Source organism: Tursiops truncatus, chromosome 2 (genome assembly GCF_011762595.2).
Source record: "Tursiops truncatus isolate mTurTru1 chromosome 2, mTurTru1.mat.Y, whole genome shotgun sequence".
In the NCBI taxonomy this organism is placed as follows: Eukaryota; Metazoa; Chordata; class Mammalia; order Artiodactyla; family Delphinidae; genus Tursiops; species Tursiops truncatus.
In genome coordinates this window covers 162,695,175-162,713,872 of record NC_047035.1, presented here as the reverse complement: position 1 = coordinate 162,713,872, position 18,698 = coordinate 162,695,175, and the positions used below count along the sequence as shown (strand labels likewise).

The window sequence follows — 18,698 nt, the reverse complement described above, 5'->3', positions numbered from 1 at the left end:
TGCCACAATTTTTTTTCTAATGTTATATTAATAAAAATAAAAAGATTCTCTCAACATAGGATTGGGGCACAGTTTTTAACCTGTGCCTCTACTCCTTTGCTTTCTGAGTAGAATCAACCAGGATTATTACATACTCAGTTGGATCTGGTTTCTCCTGAAATAAAGAGCCAAACTCAAATTCAGAATTTTGATTCAAGTAGGAAGGCATGATCTCACATGTGCTTACCTGCCTTTGGAAGAAAAGAACTGCTCTAATTATTCTAGTTACTCTTTTTATTCACAGCCCAATGATACTCAGAATTATTATGGATCCCTCTCTACCACTCCCACAATGTAAAACCAGAAATAAACACCAAGCCAGTATTGCCATTTCTTTTCACTACTGACAAGAGGACTGAAATAATTGTAAAAATAATAAAGAGTTTCAGTGGCACTGCCTTACTGTGAAGACTACATTCCTAGAAATCATATATGATACTTATTATTTGTACCCTATCTTACTCTCCAAAGAGGTTTGAAGCATATAATATAGTAATATAAATGAGTTACACAGTAAAATATGAGCAAGAAATTAAAATAAAATAGTGAACAAGCACGCAATAAGCTGGTAGGGGGGTTAAAAGACAAAAGTACTAAAAATCATCTATATCCACAATAAGCAGTTAAGGGATACACAAAACAATTAGATGTAAACTATGATATCAGAAACAGTAATCATGGGCTTCCCTGGTGGTGCAGTGGATAAGCATCCATCCGCCAATGCAGGGGATACGGGTTCAAGCCCTGGTCCGGGAAGATCCCACATGCCGCAGAGCAACTAAGCCCGTGTGCCACAACTACTGACCCTGCACTCTAGAGCCTGCAAGCCACAACTACTGAAGCCCGCATGCCTAGAGCCCATGCTCTGCAACAAGAGGAGCCACCGCAATGAGAAGCCCGCACACTGCAACGAAGAGTAGCCCCCACTCGCCACAACTAGAGAGAAAGCCTGCGTGCAGCAATGAAGACCCAATGCAGCCAACAATTATTTAATTTAAAAAAAAAAAAAAACAGTAATCATGAAGGGAGGAGAATACAGATGCAGGGTTTTTTGAATGCATTTGAAATTAAGAGATCAGCAACTTAAAACAATCCCGTATATATAAATAGACTGCTATACCAAATCCTCATGGTAACTGCAAGCCAGAAATCTATGATAGATATACACATCAAAAAGGAAAAGAAATCCAACCATAACCCAAAAGATAGTCATCAAATCATGAGAAGAAAACAACAGAAGAAGAAGAATGGGAAAAAAAGACCTACAAAAACAAATCCAAAACAACAAAATGGCAATAAGAACATACATATCGATAATTACCTTAAATGTAAATGGACTAAATGCTCCAACCAAAAGACATGGGCTGGCTGAATGGATACAGAAACAAGACCCACATATATGCTGCCTACAACAGACTCACTTCAGATCTAGAGACACACAAATACTCAAAGTGAGGGGATAGAAAAGGTATTCCATGCAAATGGAAAAATGAAAAGAAAGCTGGAGCAGCAATACCGGTATCAAACAAAACAGACTTTAAAATAAAGACTGTTATGAGAGACAAAGAACACTACATAATGACCATGGGATCAGTCCAAAAAGAGGATATAACAATTGTAAAAGTATACGTACCCAACATACAAACACCTAAATATACAAGGCAAATACTAATGAACATAAAATGAGAAATTGACAGGAATACAATAATGGTAAGGGACTGTAATTCCCCACTTACATCAATGGCCAGATCATCCAGACAGAAAAGCACTAAGTAAACACTGGCCTAAAATGACACATTAAAGCAGATGCACTTAATTGATATATATAGATATGTATATCTATATATATGAGCACTCCATCCGAAAGAAGCAGAATACACATTCTTTTCAAGCGCACATGCAACATTCTCCAGGATAGATCGCGTACATACTAGGCCACAAAACAAGCCTCAGTAAATTTTAAGAAAACTGAAATCATATCAAGCATCTTCTACAACACTATGATTGGAAATCAGCTACAAGAAAAATCAGCTACAAGAAATTGGAAATCAGCTACAAGAAAAAAACTATGAAAAACACAAACACGTGGAGGCTAAACAATACGCCACTAAACAACCAATGGATCACTAGCGAAATCAAAAGAGAAAATCAAAGAATACCAAGAGACAAATGAAAACAAAAACATGATGATCCAGCGAGTTCCCTGGTGGCCTAGTGGTTAGGATTCCGGGCTTTCATTGTCATGGCCCAGGTTCAATCCATGGACAAGGAACTGAGATCCCGCAAGCCACGTGATGTGGTCAAAAAAGAAAAAAAAAACACAGGATGATACAAAACGTATGGGATGCAGCAAAAGCAGTTGCAAAAAAAGGGAAGTTTACAGCAATACAAGCTTGTACCTCAGGAAACAAAAAAATCTCAAATAAACAACCTAACTTTACATCTAAAGCAACTAGAGAAAGAAGAACAAACAAAACCCAACATTAGTAGAAAGAAAGAAATCATAAGGATCAGAGCAAAAATAAATGAAACAGAAATGGAAAAAACAACAGAAAAGATCAATAAAACTAAGCTGGTTCTTTGAAAAGATAAACAAGTGATAAACCTTTAGCCAAACTCATCAAGAAAAAAAGGGAGGACTTCCCTGGTGGTCCAGTGGTTAAGACCTCCACTGCAGGGGGCAGAGGTTCAATCCCTGTTCAGGGAATTTCCACATGCTGTGGCGTGTGGCCAAAAAAAATTAAAAAGAAAAAAGGGAGAGGGCTCAAATCAATAAAATGAGAAATGAAAAAGAAGTTACAACTGACAGGACAGAAATACAAAGCATCATAAACTACTACTACTACTAGCAACTATACACAACTAAAATGGAAAATCTAGAAGAGATGGACAAATTCTTAGAAAGGTACAGTCTCCCAAGACTGAAGCAGGAAGAAGTAGAAAATATGAACAGATCAAGTACTGAAATTGAATCAGTAACTTAAAAACTCCCAACAGGAAATTCCCTGGCAGTCCAGTGGTTAGGACTCTGCACTTTCACTGCTGAGGGCCCGGGTTCAATCTCTGGTCAGGGAACTAAGATCCCGCAAGCTATGCAGTGCAGCCAAAACAAAAAAGTTAAAATACATAAAAAATAAAAGCTCCCAACAAACAAAAGTCTAGGACCAGATGGCTTCACAGATGAATTCTACCAAACATTCGAATATTTAAAGAAGAGTTAACACCTATCCTTCTTAAACTATTCCAAAAAACAGCAGAGGAAGGAACACTTCCAAAGTCATTCTATGAGGCCACCATCACCCTGATACCAAAACCACACAAAGACATCACCAAAAAAAAAAAAATTGCAGGCCATTATCACTGATGAACATAGATACAAAAATCCTCAACAAAATAGTAGCAAACCATATCCAACAATACATTAAAAGAATTATACACCATGATCAAGTGGGATTTATCCAAGGGATGCAAGGGTTTTTCAATGTCTGCAAATTAATCAATGTGTCATATAACACATTAACAAATTGAAGAATAAAAATCATACAATCATCTCAATATATGGAGAAAAAGCTTTTGATAAAGTTCAACGTCCATTTATGCTCCCCAGAAAATGAGCAGAGAGGAAACCTACCTCAACATAATAAAGGCCATATATGAAAAACCCACAGCTAACATCATACTCAATGATTAAAAGCTGAAAACATTTCCTCTAAGATCAGGAATAAAATAAGGATGCCCAATTTCATTATTCAACATTGTTTTCTAAGTTCTAACCACAGCAATCAAAGAAAAAAACAAAAAAAAGAAAGAAAAGGAATGCAAATTAGAAAAGAAAAAGTAAAAATGCCACTGTTTGAAGATGGCATGATACTCCACATAGAAAATCCTGAAGACGTTACCAGAAAACTACTAGGAAAAAAAAAAAAAAAAACTACTAGAGCCCATCAATGAAATTCAGTAAAGTTGCAGGGAACAAAACTAATATACAGGACTTCCCTGGTGGCGTAGTGGTTAAGAATCCACTTGCCGATGCAGGCGACAAGGGTTCGAGTCCCGGTCCGGGAAGATCCCACATGCCACGGAGCAACTAAGCCCATGTGCCACAACTACTGAGCCTGTATGCCACAACTACTGAGCCTGCGCCCTAGAGCCCGTGACACAACTACTGAGCTCGCATGCCACGACTACTGAAGCCTGCGCACCTAGAGCCTGTGCTCTGCAACAAGAGAAGCCACCGCAATGAGAAGCCTGCTCACCACAACAAAGAGTAGCCCCCACTAGCCCTAACTAGAGAAAGCCCACGCACAGCAATAAAGACCCAATGCAGCCAAAAATAAACTAATATACAGAAATCTGTTACATTTCTATACACTAACAACAAACTATCAAAAAGAGAAATTAAGGAAACAATCCCATTTACCACTGCATCAAAAAGAATAAAATACCTAGGAGGTAAAAGACCTGTACTCAGAAAACTATAAGACACTGATGAAAGAAACTGAAGATGATCCAATCAGATGGAAAGATGTTCTTGGATTGAAGAATTAATATTGTTAAAATGACCATACTACCCAAGGCAATCTCCAGGCTCAATGAAATCCCTACCAAATGAGTAACGGCATTTTTCACAGAACTAGAACAGACGATTTTTTAATTTCTATGGAAACATAAAAGACCCCGAATAGACAAAACAATCTTGAGAAAGAAGAACAGAGCTGGAGGAATCCCACTCCCTGACTTCAGACTGTACTACAAAGCTACAAAACAGTATGGTACTGGCAAAAAAAAAAAGACACATAGGTCAATGGAACAGAATAGAGAGCCCAGAAATAAACCCACATACCTATAGTCAATCTATGACAAAGGAGGCAAGAATACACAATGGAGAAAAGACAGTCTCTTCAACAAAAGGTGGTGGTAACGCGGGACAGCTACATATAAAAGAATAAAATTAGAACATTCTCTAACACCATATACAAAAATAAACTCAAAATGGATTAAAGACCTAAATTTAAGGCAAGATACTATAAAATTCCTAGAGTAAAACAGGCAGAACATTCTTTGACATAAATCACACCAGTTTTTTTTTAATCTGTGTCCTAAATCAAAGGAAACACAAGCAAAAATAAACAAATAAGACCTAATTAACTTAAAAGCTTTTGCACATCAAAGGAAACCATAGACAAAACAAAAGACAACCTGCTGAATGGGAGGTTGAATGAATGGGAGAAATTTTTGCAAAGATGTGACTGATAAGGGGTTAATACCCAACATATATAAACAGCTCATGCAACTCAACATCAAAAAACCGCCCAATTGAAAAATGGGCAGAAGGGGACCTCCCTGGTGGCACAGTGGATAGGAATCTGCCTGCCAATGCAGCGGACACGGGTTCGAGCCCTGGTCCCGGAAGACCCCACATGCCGCGGAGCAACTAAGCCCGTGCGCCACAACTACTGGGCCTGCGCTCTAGAGCCCACGAACCACAACTACCAAGCCCGCATGCCACAACTACTGAAGCCCACACGCCTACAGCCTGTGTTCCGCAACAAGAGAAGCCACCACACTGAGAAGCCCGCACACCGCAATGAAGAGTCGCTCCCGCTCGCCACAACTAGAAAAAGCTCACGCACAGCAACAAAGACCCAATGCAGCCAAAAATAAGTGAATTAATTTTTTTTAAAAAAAGGGGGGCAGAAGAACTGAACATTTTTCCAAAGAGGAAATGCAGATGGCCAACAGGCACATGAAAAGATGTTCAATATCGCTAATTATTAGAGAAATGCAAATCAAAACTACAATGAGGTATCACCTCACACTGGTCAGAATGGCCATCATTAAAGTCTACAAATAGGAGTTCCCTGATGGTCCAGTGGTTAAGAATCCGCCGTCCAATGCAGAGGACACGGGTTCGATCCCTGGTCAAGGAACTAAGATCCCACATGCCACGGGGCAACTAAGCCCATGCGCCACAACTACTGAGCCCACGCACTCTGGAGCTTACACACCACAACTAGAAAGAAGCCTGCACGCCACAACTAGAGAGAAGCCCGCGCACCGCAACAAAGATCTCGCGTGCCACAACTAAGTCCCAATGCAGCCAAATAAATAAATTTTTAAAAATATTTTTTAAATCAATGAAAGCATTCTGTGAGAATCAATGTACTATATGAAATTTACAATAAAGACAATAGTATCATTCATTATAAAAAAAGAAAAATACTGATTCAATTACTTCACTTCTACAGAGCCAAAGGAAATATGATAGAAATGGCAATTATTAAGTACTGTGTCATCTTCATATCACTTACACACTTTAATTTCAAGATATGAAAAGACATGTGTACAGAAATATTTTATATCACTGTTTATGACTATAAAGTTTTTATTATAAGTCCAACTGTATAACAATGAGGGAACTAATGCTATATTCACAAATATTTTAAATGAGTTATAAAATGCAGAGAAGAAAATTCTAAAAGAGAACTACATGCTAATAAGTAAAATACTATTACTATGTCTTTACCTTTAGTCTTCTACTAAAGGTAAAAATAGATATATAGAAGACTTGAGAGAAAGAAATAACTACAGACAAAGAAGGTTAAGTTATAATTAGAGGCTATACCCTAAGCTCAGGAAAAAAGTATCAGGTTCTGGACAATAGAGATTCCAGACCCTACAGTAAACTAATCCAACCTGAAAAGTTTCACAGGGCAGGCTGCAGCTGTACATGTTACTATTAAAGTTCCACAGATGCATTCTTATTTAATAAGTGAGAGGTACTGTTTAAATGCACAAGTAAATCCTGTAAGAGAGTACACAGATTATAAGGAGACCAAAAAAAAAAAAAAAAAACACACACATTGAAGATCTTACTTTTTTTTTTTCTATTTTATACATAGTAGTTTATATCTCTTAATCCCCTGCCTTGCCCCTCCCCTGCTCCTTCCTTCCCCACTGGTAAACACTTGCTTGTTCTTGGTATCTGTGAGTCTGTTTCTGTTTTGTTTGTTTCTATATTATTTTACTATTTATTTGGCTGCATCAGGTAGCAGGATCTTCACTGAGGCATGCGGGATCTTTAGTTGTGGCATGTGACTTCTAATTCCCTGACTAGGGATCAAACCAGGCCCCGTGCACTGGGAGTGCGGAGTCTTAGCCACTGGACTACCAGGAAAGTCCCTCTGTTTTGTTATATACATTCATTTGTTTTATTTTTTGGATTCCAAGATCTCACATTTTAACAAAGGGGGGGAAAAACGTTTTAATTGAAACGGTCCAAACAAGCGGAAGTTATATAAGGTGGTTCCTTCTTTTTTACATCACGTAGTATACTAAGAAAGCATGCAACTACTTTCCATCTTTATAACACAGGCATCAATTTCCAAATACTTTTCCTACTTTACTTTAGATTATTTTCCAAAATATAAAACTCAGTATACTTCACTAAATCAAGTTCACCCAAAATAATGACTTTTAGGAGGCTGTGGCTATTAACAAGCCATTCAGGGCTTCCCTGGTGGCGCAGTGGTTGAGAGTCCGCCTGCCGATGCAGGGGACACGGGTTCGTGCCCTGGTCCGGGAAGATCCCACAGGCCGTGGAGCGGCTGGGCCCGTGAGCCATGGCCGCTGAGCCTGCGTACCGCAAAAAAAAACAAAAAAACAAACAACAACAACAAAAAAAAGCCATTCAGCTATACTGGTTTACTCAGACTTCGAACACCATTGTATTACAGAAAGCAACAAGATAATAATTATTTTTTTATAAACAGTATAGGCTAAATAAGAAGAATAAATTCAAGCTTTAAGTTTGATCTTCCTCATATTATATAAAAGATGTAATTGTGGCATTAAAAAAGTATGTGTAGGGAGGGGCTTCCCTGGTGGTGCAGTGATTGAGAATCTGCCTGCTAATGCAGGGGACACGGGTTCGAGCCCTGGTCTGGAAGGATCCCACATGTCGTGGAGCAACTAGGCCCGTGAGCCACAACTACTGAGCCTGCACGTCTGGAGCTTGTGCTCCGCAACAAGAGAGGCCGCGACAGTGAGAGGCCCGTGCACCAGGATGAAGAGTGGCCCCCGCTTGCCACAACTAGAGAAAGCCCTCTCACAGAAACGAAGACCCAACACAGCAAAAATTAATTAATTAATTAATAAACTCCTACTCCCAACATCTTCTTTAAAAAAAAAAAAGTATGTGTAGGATAAAACATTTACCATCATTACTTCTTCTTTTAGGCAAAAGATAAAAATACATATTAATTAACCTATTTTTTCTTGTGTTTTAGAAAGACTCGTGACTACCAGAGTAGAAATAAGCACCCAGAGCACCCAGGCTGGGGCCTCCAAACAGCATTTCCCAAAGGAACCAGAACTGCTGAAAGAAGTGGATGATTCCAGGTCTAGGTCAAGTATGCCCTGAATACCTCATTCTATCAAATAGCAAGGAAGCTATAAAAGACTGCTTTAGTCATATGAAAAGGACCTATGGTCCAACCTAAAGAGGCTCCTGATGGCCAAAGATGAAATCATCTAATGCTAACAGAGATAAAAACTGCAATAAACTGAAAACTACCAAATATTTTTAAATCCATCATAAAATGAATTTCTACTTCAAAAATTGCTGAGTGGACTACCCTGGTGGCACAGTGGTTAAGAATCCACCTGCCAATGCAGGGGACATGGGTTTGAGCCCTGGGCTGGGAAGATCCCACATGCTGCGGAGCAACTGGGCCAGTGCGCCGCAACTACTGAGCCTGCGCTCTAGAGCCCATGAGCCACAACTACCGAGCCTGTGTGCCACAGCTACTGAAGCCCATGCGCCTAGAGCCCGTGCTCTGCAACAAGAGAAGCCACCGTGATGAGAAGCCTGCGCACCACAACGAAGAGCAGCCCCCGCTTGCCGCAACTAGAGAAAGCCCATGCGCAGCAACAAAGACCCAACGCAGCAATCAATCAGTCAATAAATATTAAAACAAAAAGAAAAGGAAAGAACTAAACAGGGAATTCCCTGATGGTCCAGTGTTAAAGAATCCACCTTCCAATACAGCGGATGCGGGTTCGATCCCTGGTCGGGGAACTAAGATCCCACATGCCACGGGGCAACTTAGCCTGAGCACCACAATCACTGAGCTCGCACGCCTCAACTAGAGTCCGCGTGCCGCAAACTACAGAGCCCATGTGCTCTGGAACCCACTCATGACAACTACAGAGCCCCCATGCCCTGGAGCCTGCGTGACACAACTAGAGAAGAGAAAACCCACAGGCCACAACTAGAGAGAAGCCCACGCGCTGCAACAAAAGATCCCACATGCCTCAACAAAGATCCTGCGTGCTGCAAATAAGACCCGATGCAGCCAAAAATAAAGAAAATAAATCTTTAAAAACAAAAAAGAACTAAATAAAAATTCTTAAACTTAAAAATATAATACATGAAGTGAAAAATTCATTGGATGGGCTTAACAACAGAATCAAGATGACAAAGGAAAGAGTCAGTGAGCTTGAAGCTACATCAATAGATAGGATCTATCTGAAAAAGAGAAAATGGTAAAAAAAATGAACAGAGCTTCAGGGACCTATTGAACAGTATCAAGAAGCCACCATGTATAATTGAAGGCCTGGAAGAGGAGGAGGAGGTGAGGGAGAGAATATGAATATGAGAATATGGCAGTAAAGAAAATTTTGAAAAAACAATGGATGAAAATTTCCTCTATTTGAAGACAAATTTATGGATTCCAGAAGCACAGTGAATCCCAAACAAGCAAAACCGCTTCATGAAAAGCAAACAAAAGTCTTCAAGAGGCAGCCAAAAGAAAAGGACACACCAAAGACAGGGAAACAGTGATTGAATTAATAGCTGATCTCTCATCATAAACTATGGAAGTCAAAACAGTAAAACAAACATCTCCAAAGTGCTTGAAGAAAAAGAACTGTCAATCCAGAATTCTGTATCTAATATATCCTTCAAAATGAAGGTGAAACAGACGTTTTTAGGTAAGAAAGAGCAAACAGAATTCATCACCAGGTGATACAGACTACAATAAAGGCTACAAGAAATTCTTCGGAATAAAGGGAAATGGTACTAGATGAAAAACACAAATCTTCAGGAGGCAAAGAAGAACACCATAAATGGTAAATATCTGGGTAAATATTGCGTTGGCCAAAAAGTTCGTTTGGGTTTTTTCGTAAGAGCTTATGGAAAAATCCGAACAAACTTTTTGGCCAACCCAATATAAAAGACTTTTAGTTCTTAAATTCTTAAAAATACATATGATTACTGAAAACAAAAATTGTAATACTGTCTTCTGGGGTTTATAATATATGTAGCTCTAATATATATGACAATAGACAATAGCATAAGTAACAATGGACAGAGGTGATGTGATGTAAAAGAATCTCTACAGTTACAAGATTTCTACACTTTACAAGAAGTGATACAATATTAACTATAAGTGGGTACGCTAAATAGACTGTAAAAAAGGTAAGGAAATATACTGAAATTGCTAGAGAAACACTAAGAAACTAATGCAAACAGAAATAGCTCTATAAAACTGGTACATTAAAAATTCTCTACATGCAAAAAATTAAGTTGGACCCCTTATGCATATGATATATAAAAGTAACTCAAAATGGATCATATACTTAAATGTAAGAGCTAACACTATAAAACTCTTAGAATGAAACTGGAGTAAATTCTTCATGACTCAGGGCTGGATAATGGTTTCTTAGATACAACACCAAAAACAGAGGCAACAAGAGAAATAATAGATAAATTGGAATTTTCCAAACCTAAAACCTTTTGTTCTGCAAATGATACCATCAAGTAAAAAACCCCATAGAATAAAATACTTACAAGATATATATCTGATAAGGGACTTATACCCAGAAAATATAAAGAGCTCTATAACTCAATAATAAAAAGATATATAGGGACTTCCCTGGTGGTTCAGTGGTTAAGACCCCGTGCTTCCACTGCAGGGGGCTCGAGTTTGATCCCTGGTTGGGGAACTAAGATCCCACATGCTGCAAGGCATGGCCTAAAAAAATAAATAAAATCTTAAAAAAAAAAAAAAGATAAATATCCTAATTAAAAACTGGGGCAAGGATCTGAATAGCCATTTCTCCAAAGAAAACACATAAATAACCAAAACAAGCCTGTGAAAAGATGTCTAACATTCATTAAAGAAATACAAATCAGGCTTCCCTGGTGGTGCAGTGGTTAAGAATCCTCCTGCCAATGCAGGAGACACAGGTTCGAGCCCTGGTCCAGGAAGATCCCACATGCTGCAGAGCAACTAGGCCCGTGCGCCACAACTGCTGAGCCTGCACTCTAGAGCCTATGCACCACAATTACTGAGCCCACATGCCACAACTACTGAAGCCCGCGTGCCTAGAGCCCGTGCTCCACAACAAGAGAAGCCACTGTGATGAGAAGCCCGTGCACCGCAACAAAGAGTAGCCCCCACTCGCCACAACTAGAGAAAGCCCATGCGCAGCAACGAAGACCCAATGCAGCCAAAAGGAAATAATTAAAATAAATAAATTTATAAAAAAGAAAAAAAGGAAATACAAATCAACACCACAATGAGATACCACGAGGATGGCTAAAATCAAAAGATAAACAAATCCTGTTAGCAAGACTGTGGAGAAATCAGAACCCTCATATATCGCTGATGGGAGTTTAAAATGGTGTGGCTGCTTCGGCAGTTCCTCAAAAAGTTAAACACAGTTACCACATGGGTCAAAAATTCCACACCCAAAAGAAATGAAACCATACATTTACACAAAAAACATGTATGGAAATGTTCAAAACAGCCTTATTCAGAATAGCTAAAATATAGATAAAATCTAAATGCCGATCAACTGAGTGAACAAATAAAATGTGCCAGATCCGGACAATGGAATGTTATTCAACAAAAAAAAGGAATAAAGTTCTAATACATGCTAAAACACGAGTGAACCTTAAAAACATTTTGCTAAAAGCAAAAAGCCGCTCACACAAAGTCACCACACAGTGTATGACTCCATCTATATGAAATGTCCATTCCTTTCAAGTGACTATGGTACATTCACCACAAAATAAGACACAATGAATTAAAAGGAATGAAATCATACGAAGGCAACTTCCCTGGTGGTGCAGTGGTTAAGAATCCGCCTGCAACACAGGGGCCACGGGTTCCAGCCCTAGTCTGGGAAGATCCCACATGCCATGCAGCAACTGAGCCCGTGCGCCACAACTACTGAGCATGCGCTCTAGAGACAAGCCACAAATACTGAGCTCGCATGCTGCAACTACTGAAACCCACGGGCCTAGAGCCTGTGCTCCACAACAGGAGAAGCCACTGCAATGAGAAGCCCGTGCACCTCAACAAAGCCCACGAGCAGCAGCCAAGACCAACGCAGCCAAAAATAAAATTAAAAAAATAAGGAAAGAAAGAAATCTTACAAAGTATGTTCCCTGACCATGCTAGGGGAAAAAGCTATAAAATTAATTAATAACCTAAGATTTCACCTAAAGAATCTACAAAGGTGCAAACTAAACCCAAAGTGAGAAGAAGAAAGTAAATAGTAAAGAGCAGAAAAAGATGAGATAGAAACACTAAAGAAAATTTTAAATCAAAGACTGTCCTTTGGAAAAATAAAGTTGATAAACTTCTAGCTAAACTAATTTAAAACATACACAAAAATTACCAATATCAGGAATAAAGGAGGAATTATCACTATAGAACCCACAGATACTAAAAAACCAAAGATTATTAACTTTACACTAACCAATTCAACAACTTAGATGAAATGGAAAAATGCCTTGAAAAATACAATTTACCAAAATTGACAAGATGAAACAAAATTTGAAGAGCCCTTAAGTTGAATCCATCATCAAAATCCTTCCTCAAGGGCTTCCCTGGTGGCGCAGTGGTTGAGAGTTCGCCTGCCGATGCAGGGGACACGGGTTCATGCCCCGGTCTGGGAGGATCCCACATGCTACAGAGCGACTGGGCCTGTGAGCCATGGCCGCTGGGCCTGCACGTCCGGAGCCTGTGCTCGGCAACGGGAGAGGCCGCGGCAGTGAGAGGCCCGTGTACCGCAAAAAAAAAAAAAAAAAAAAAATCCTTCCCCAAAATACAACTCTAGGCTCAGATTTTTTCACTGGTAAATTCCATCAAACACCAAGGAGAAAACAGAATCAATCTCACACAAACACTTCTAGAAAATAGACTACTTCTGAAATCATTTTCTAAGTTCAGCACAAAAAATACTAATGAATATACCAATACTACCAAAACCTAAAAAGAAACTACAAAAAAAATTACAGACTAACATCTCTGAAGTACACAGATGCAAAAATATTTAATAATAATACTAGCAATGTAAATACTGCAATACAAAAAAAGAATAATACACCATGACCAAGCAGAGTTTATCCCAGGAATACAAGGTTGATATAACATATGAAAATATTAATTCTGCAAAAACATCACATAATCATCTCGAAAGATGCAGAAAAGGCATTTGACAAAACAACATCCACTCATGTCATAAACTGTCACAAAACTAGGAAGAGAAGACATCCTACTCAACCTGTTAATCATACCTTTTCATTCTGTATTTTTGATACTTGGAGGCCTTGCTGACCCTGGAGGGCTGTCCCTCCCAAGGCTAGCTAATTCCTGGAGATAGCAAACAACTCCCCAGCTTGCTTTCATATGCAAACCAACCAACTCAAAGCTCATACCCCCAACCATCTCTATCTATTTTACACTGGCTACTATATTCCCCTGCCCTAATCACCCCAGGGCCAGGTACCAGACAACTAGGGGCAGGCCCCATACCCCAAAGCCCTTGATATTATTCAAACTAGACAATCCTAAACCTGATTACAAGTTCTTCACTATTTCTTCCCACAGAAACCAAAATAAAGGCTCTTGCCTTTACTTTCCCCCCACCCCCACCCCGTTCACACCTGCTGCATCCTAATTAGGGTGCTTCCCCATGTGTCTTCCTAGGCTGTGGTATACCCGCCCTCCTCTGGGGAATCTGTGAGTGTAACAAATTATCTTTTCAATGGCAATCATCTCCTGATCTGTTAGCCTTCCCTGCCATACTTAAGCAATAATAAAACCTGTATTTTAAAACAACCTGATAATGATCATCAATAAAAGTCTACAGCTCACATAATTAATGGCATAAAACTGAATGCTTTCCCCCAAAGAATGGGACCAAGACGTAAGTGCATGTGATAAGGGAAGAAAATAAAAATACAAATTGGAAAGAGGTAAAAAGCTTTATAACGTGATCACTATTAGAAAAATCGAATTAAATTGTCTACCAAAAAAACTCATAGAACCAACATGAGTTAAGGTTGTTAAGACACAAATCAATAAACATAAGTCAATTCTATTTCCATATACTAAGAATAACTAAAAATTGAATTCTTTAAAATACTCCGTCCAATAATATCAAATAACATGAAATATTTCTAAATAAAAATAACTTTAAAAACAAAAGACATGCAAAACCAAAGGCTGAAAACTACAAAACACTGCTCAGGAAAACACAAAGATGACCTAAATAAATGGAGAGATATGCCATACTAATGAACAGGAATATCTAACATTGTCAACATGTCAATTCTCCTCAAATTGATCTACAGATTCAAAGCAATTGCAATCATAATCCCATCAGCCTTTCAGAGAAATGCAAAAGCAAATATCAAACTTTTTATGGAAGTGCTAAGGACTTAGCAAAGCAATCTTGAAAAAGATGAAAAAGACTGAGACTTGCAAATCTGATTTCAAGACTTTCTATAAAGTGACAAATAATCAAAAGTTTGGTAATGATATAAGGACAAACAGATCAGTGTAACAGAATAAAGATTTCTGAAATCGAACCCACTTCTGCAGCCATGTAATGTTTCACCAAAGCAACCCAGTGAGGAAAGGAAACTCTTCTCAATAAAATAGTGCAGGGCTTCCCCAGTGGCACAGTAGTTAAGAATCTGCCTGCCAATGCAGGAGTCATGGGTTCAAGCCCTGGTCCGGGAAGATACCACAACTGGTGGGATCCCTTTAAAAAAAAAAAAGATAAAATTCACAACAACTAAAAGAAAAAAAGACATATACAGAAGCAGGAAATTATACCCCATAATAAAACAAAAACCAAACCTTGAAAGGTCAATCTTGAAATGACAAGAAGAATTAGTATACAAGTCCTTTCAAACAATTATTATGAATACAGTTCATATCTTCTCTTAGTTGCCACAGAGCAACTAAGCCCATGCACCACAACTACTGAGCCTGCACTCTAGAGCCCGTGAGCCACAACTACTGAGCCCACATGCCACAACTACTGAAGCCTGCGCACCCAGAGCCCGTGCTCTGCAACAAGAGAAGCCCTCACTCGTCGCAACTAGAGAAAAGCCCACGTGCAGCAACGAAGACCCAATGCAGCCAAAAAATATTTTTTTAAGTTACATTTTCATAAAATGGTGCAGAAACAATTATGCAAAAAACCTATAAAACTTAATTTGAGATGCATCACAGACCTAAATATAAATTAGCAAAACCAAAAAGTTTTAGAGGAAACAAAGGAAATTACCTTCATGACTTCAGGGTTAGGCAAAAGTGTCTTAGCTCACAGTAAGCAATAACTATAAAAGAAAAAACTGATAAATTAGACTTCATCAGACTTAGACATCTCTGCTCATCAAAAGGCACAGTTAAGAAAATAAATAGGAAAAAACAGACTTGGAGAAAGTACTTACAAAACACTTATCTAACAGAGGACTGGTATCCAAGACATATAAGGACCTTCTGCAATGCAAAAAAAAAAAAGAAAGAAAAAACAAAGAAAAAATAAGGAGAGAAAGAAGGAAAAAGGCTAAAGCTTTAAACAAACTCTTCCCAAGAGAAACACATGAATGGTCAATAAGCAAATTAAAATGTGTTCAATATCACTGGTCAATATGAAAACACAAAATAAAACCACAATAATACCACTTCCAGTCAAGATGGAATGAAAGAGACCAGATTTAGCCTTCTGCATGAAATAATAAAAACCTAACAAAATGTATGAAACAATAATACTGAGGATTTTAGACATGTAACAAAAGACAGTGATCCCTGGGAGACAAGAAACAAATAACACAAGCATACATTTGCCCAGCTTACTGCCTTGAGAGTCTCCAGGCCGTGGAAGGAACCCAGGCAGAACCTGTGGGCTCCCCAAGTTGAGGAAATGGAGCTGGGAGTCCAAGGAAGCCAAGGTGGCTAGAGCTCACAAGGGAGACCAGCACTGAGTAGAAAGCTGGAGAGAGAGAGAAAAATGAAGAGATCTACAGAGGCTCACCCTACAATATGTTGAGTAACTAATCAGCACTTGGGTGTGAGAGAACTATTCAAGGCCAGGGAAAGAACCACCAAATATTTAGAAGTGACAGCACCCACACCTCACACAAGGATACAAATAATGGCTGTTCTCGAGAGCCAGAATAGAAAACCAACTAATTCATACTGCATTAGAGTACTAAGAAGCATAATGCCTCAGAAGGAGGGGAAAAATTAACCTAGACTAAACCTAGCTCTGGTCCATTCAAACAAAACATAAAAGCAAGACCCAAAAGCAACAAACTGTTTTCCAGTAACTTAACCATGTCATAGAACAAAGTCCAAAAATATTTTTAGGCATACTTTATAAAACAGAGAATCTAACAAGATAAAATTCACGGCCTTTCTCACCTTCTGAGATGGCCCACACTCCGCCTGTGAAGTGTGTTTCTCTCTAAATAAATCCACTTTTTACCTATCACTTTGTCTCTCACTGAATTCTTTCTGCGATGAGACATCAAGAACCTGAGCTTCATTAAGTCCTGAAACCAGTCATTCTACAGGAACTGAGACCCCCACACTCAGGTGGAGGGTGGCGACTACCTGCTGAGCACAAGCACTAGACCCCAGACTGTTCGGACCACAAAGTTGATGGTTAAGATTCCTAAAACACCACACTGTTACTTCACAACATATCAATGAGAAGAAAGTCATGAATCCTACAGCCTTCACCCCCAAATGTTGCCTTTAAAACTGCTCCCCTGAAAGCCATTGGGGACTTTGGGTCTTTTGAGCATGAGCTGCCTGTTCTCTTTGCATGGCCCTGAAATAAATTTTTCTCTGCTCCAAAAGAAAAAAAAAAAGATAAAATTCACAACAACTAAAAGAAAAAAAAAAAAAAAAGACATATACAGAAGCAGGAAATTATACGCCATAATAAAACAAAAACCATTCAAACCTTGAAATGTCAATCTTGAAAAGAGAAGAATTAGTATACAAGTCCTTTCAAACAATTATTATGAATACAGTTCATATGTTCAAGGAGACAGAGGAAATATTAAACTTGTTAAGTAGAAACATCAAATTAAAAAAAGTGAACTTCTAAAGATGAAAATCATTAAGGTCTAAGAGGAAAAACATACTGTATGAGATTTACAGCACATGAAACCAAGTAACAGTTACTAACCAAAATGAAACAGAAAAAAGTACTTTTAAAAAATGAATAGAGGGGCTTCCCTGGTGGCGCAGTGGTTGAGAGTCTGCCTGCCGATGCAGGGGACACGGGTTCGTGCCCCGGTCCGGGAAGATCCCACAGGCTGCGGAGCGGCTAGGCCCGTAAGCCACAAAGGAGATAATACAGAAAAATATACTTGAAGAAATAACATCAACCATTTTCCAAATTTGATGAAAACTTAACAGCTAAGACAAAGCACTCTTTAAATAAACACCAAGCAATAAAAACATGAAGAAATGTAAACCAAAACATATTATGATCAAATCGCCTACAACCAGAAATAAAGATCTTTAAAGCAGCCAGAGAAAAAGGACATATTACATTACATACTGCAGAATCAAAGAAAATTGAAATGGTTATATTAATTTCATATAAAGTAGAATTAATAAAAATCAACAGTATTGGGACTTCCCTGGGGGCACAGTGGTTAAGAATCCGCCTGCCTGTGCAGAGGACACAGGTTTGAGCCCTGGACCAGGAAGATCCCACATGCCGCGGAGCAAGTGGGCCAGTGCGCCACAACTACTGAGCCTGCTCTCTAGAGCCTGCGAGCCACAACTACTGAGCATGTGCCACAACTACTGAAGCCTGGGTACCTAGAGCCTGCACTCCACAACAAGAGAAGCCACCACAATGAGAAGCCCGCGCACCACAACAAAGAGTAGCCCCCACTCGCCGCAACTAGAGAAAGCCTGCACATAGCAATGAAGACCCAATGCAGCCAAAAATTAAACAAAATAAAACTTTTAAATTTAAAATCAATAATATTATCACCAAAAAAAGAGGATCATTTCTCAAAGATAAAGGGTATAACTCATTAAGAAGATATGAAAAATCCAAAACATTTATTCACCTAATAACAGCTTCAAAAAACATAAAGTAAAAATAACAGAACTATAAGAAGAAAAGTTCCACAATTATATTTGGAGATTTCAACAAACTTCTCTCAATAATTGATAGAACCAATAAACATAAAATCAGTAACGATACAGAAGTCTTGAACAATACTATCAACCAGAAAAATAGCATCAACCAAACTGATGTTAAGTGACATTTATAGAACACTAATACAAACTAGCACAATATTCTGTTCAAGGACATAG

At 38.7% G+C, this 18,698-nt stretch overlaps 1 protein-coding gene and 1 long non-coding RNA gene across 18 annotated transcripts in view; both read right to left on the bottom strand.

Annotated features, from left to right (window-relative positions):
- Nucleotides 1-18,698, bottom strand: part of MLLT10 (MLLT10 histone lysine methyltransferase DOT1L cofactor) — a 249,150-nt gene that overhangs the window by 199,621 nt on the left and 30,831 nt on the right. The gene's annotated exons all lie outside the window — the stretch shown is intronic.
- LOC141278106 (uncharacterized) lies at nt 12,853-18,413 on the bottom strand. Its single transcript, XR_012330415.1, has 3 exons — nt 16,191-18,413; nt 15,800-15,848; nt 12,853-15,685 (listed from the first exon to the last, which is right to left on the bottom strand). It is a non-coding gene; the product is annotated as an uncharacterized lncRNA (long non-coding RNA).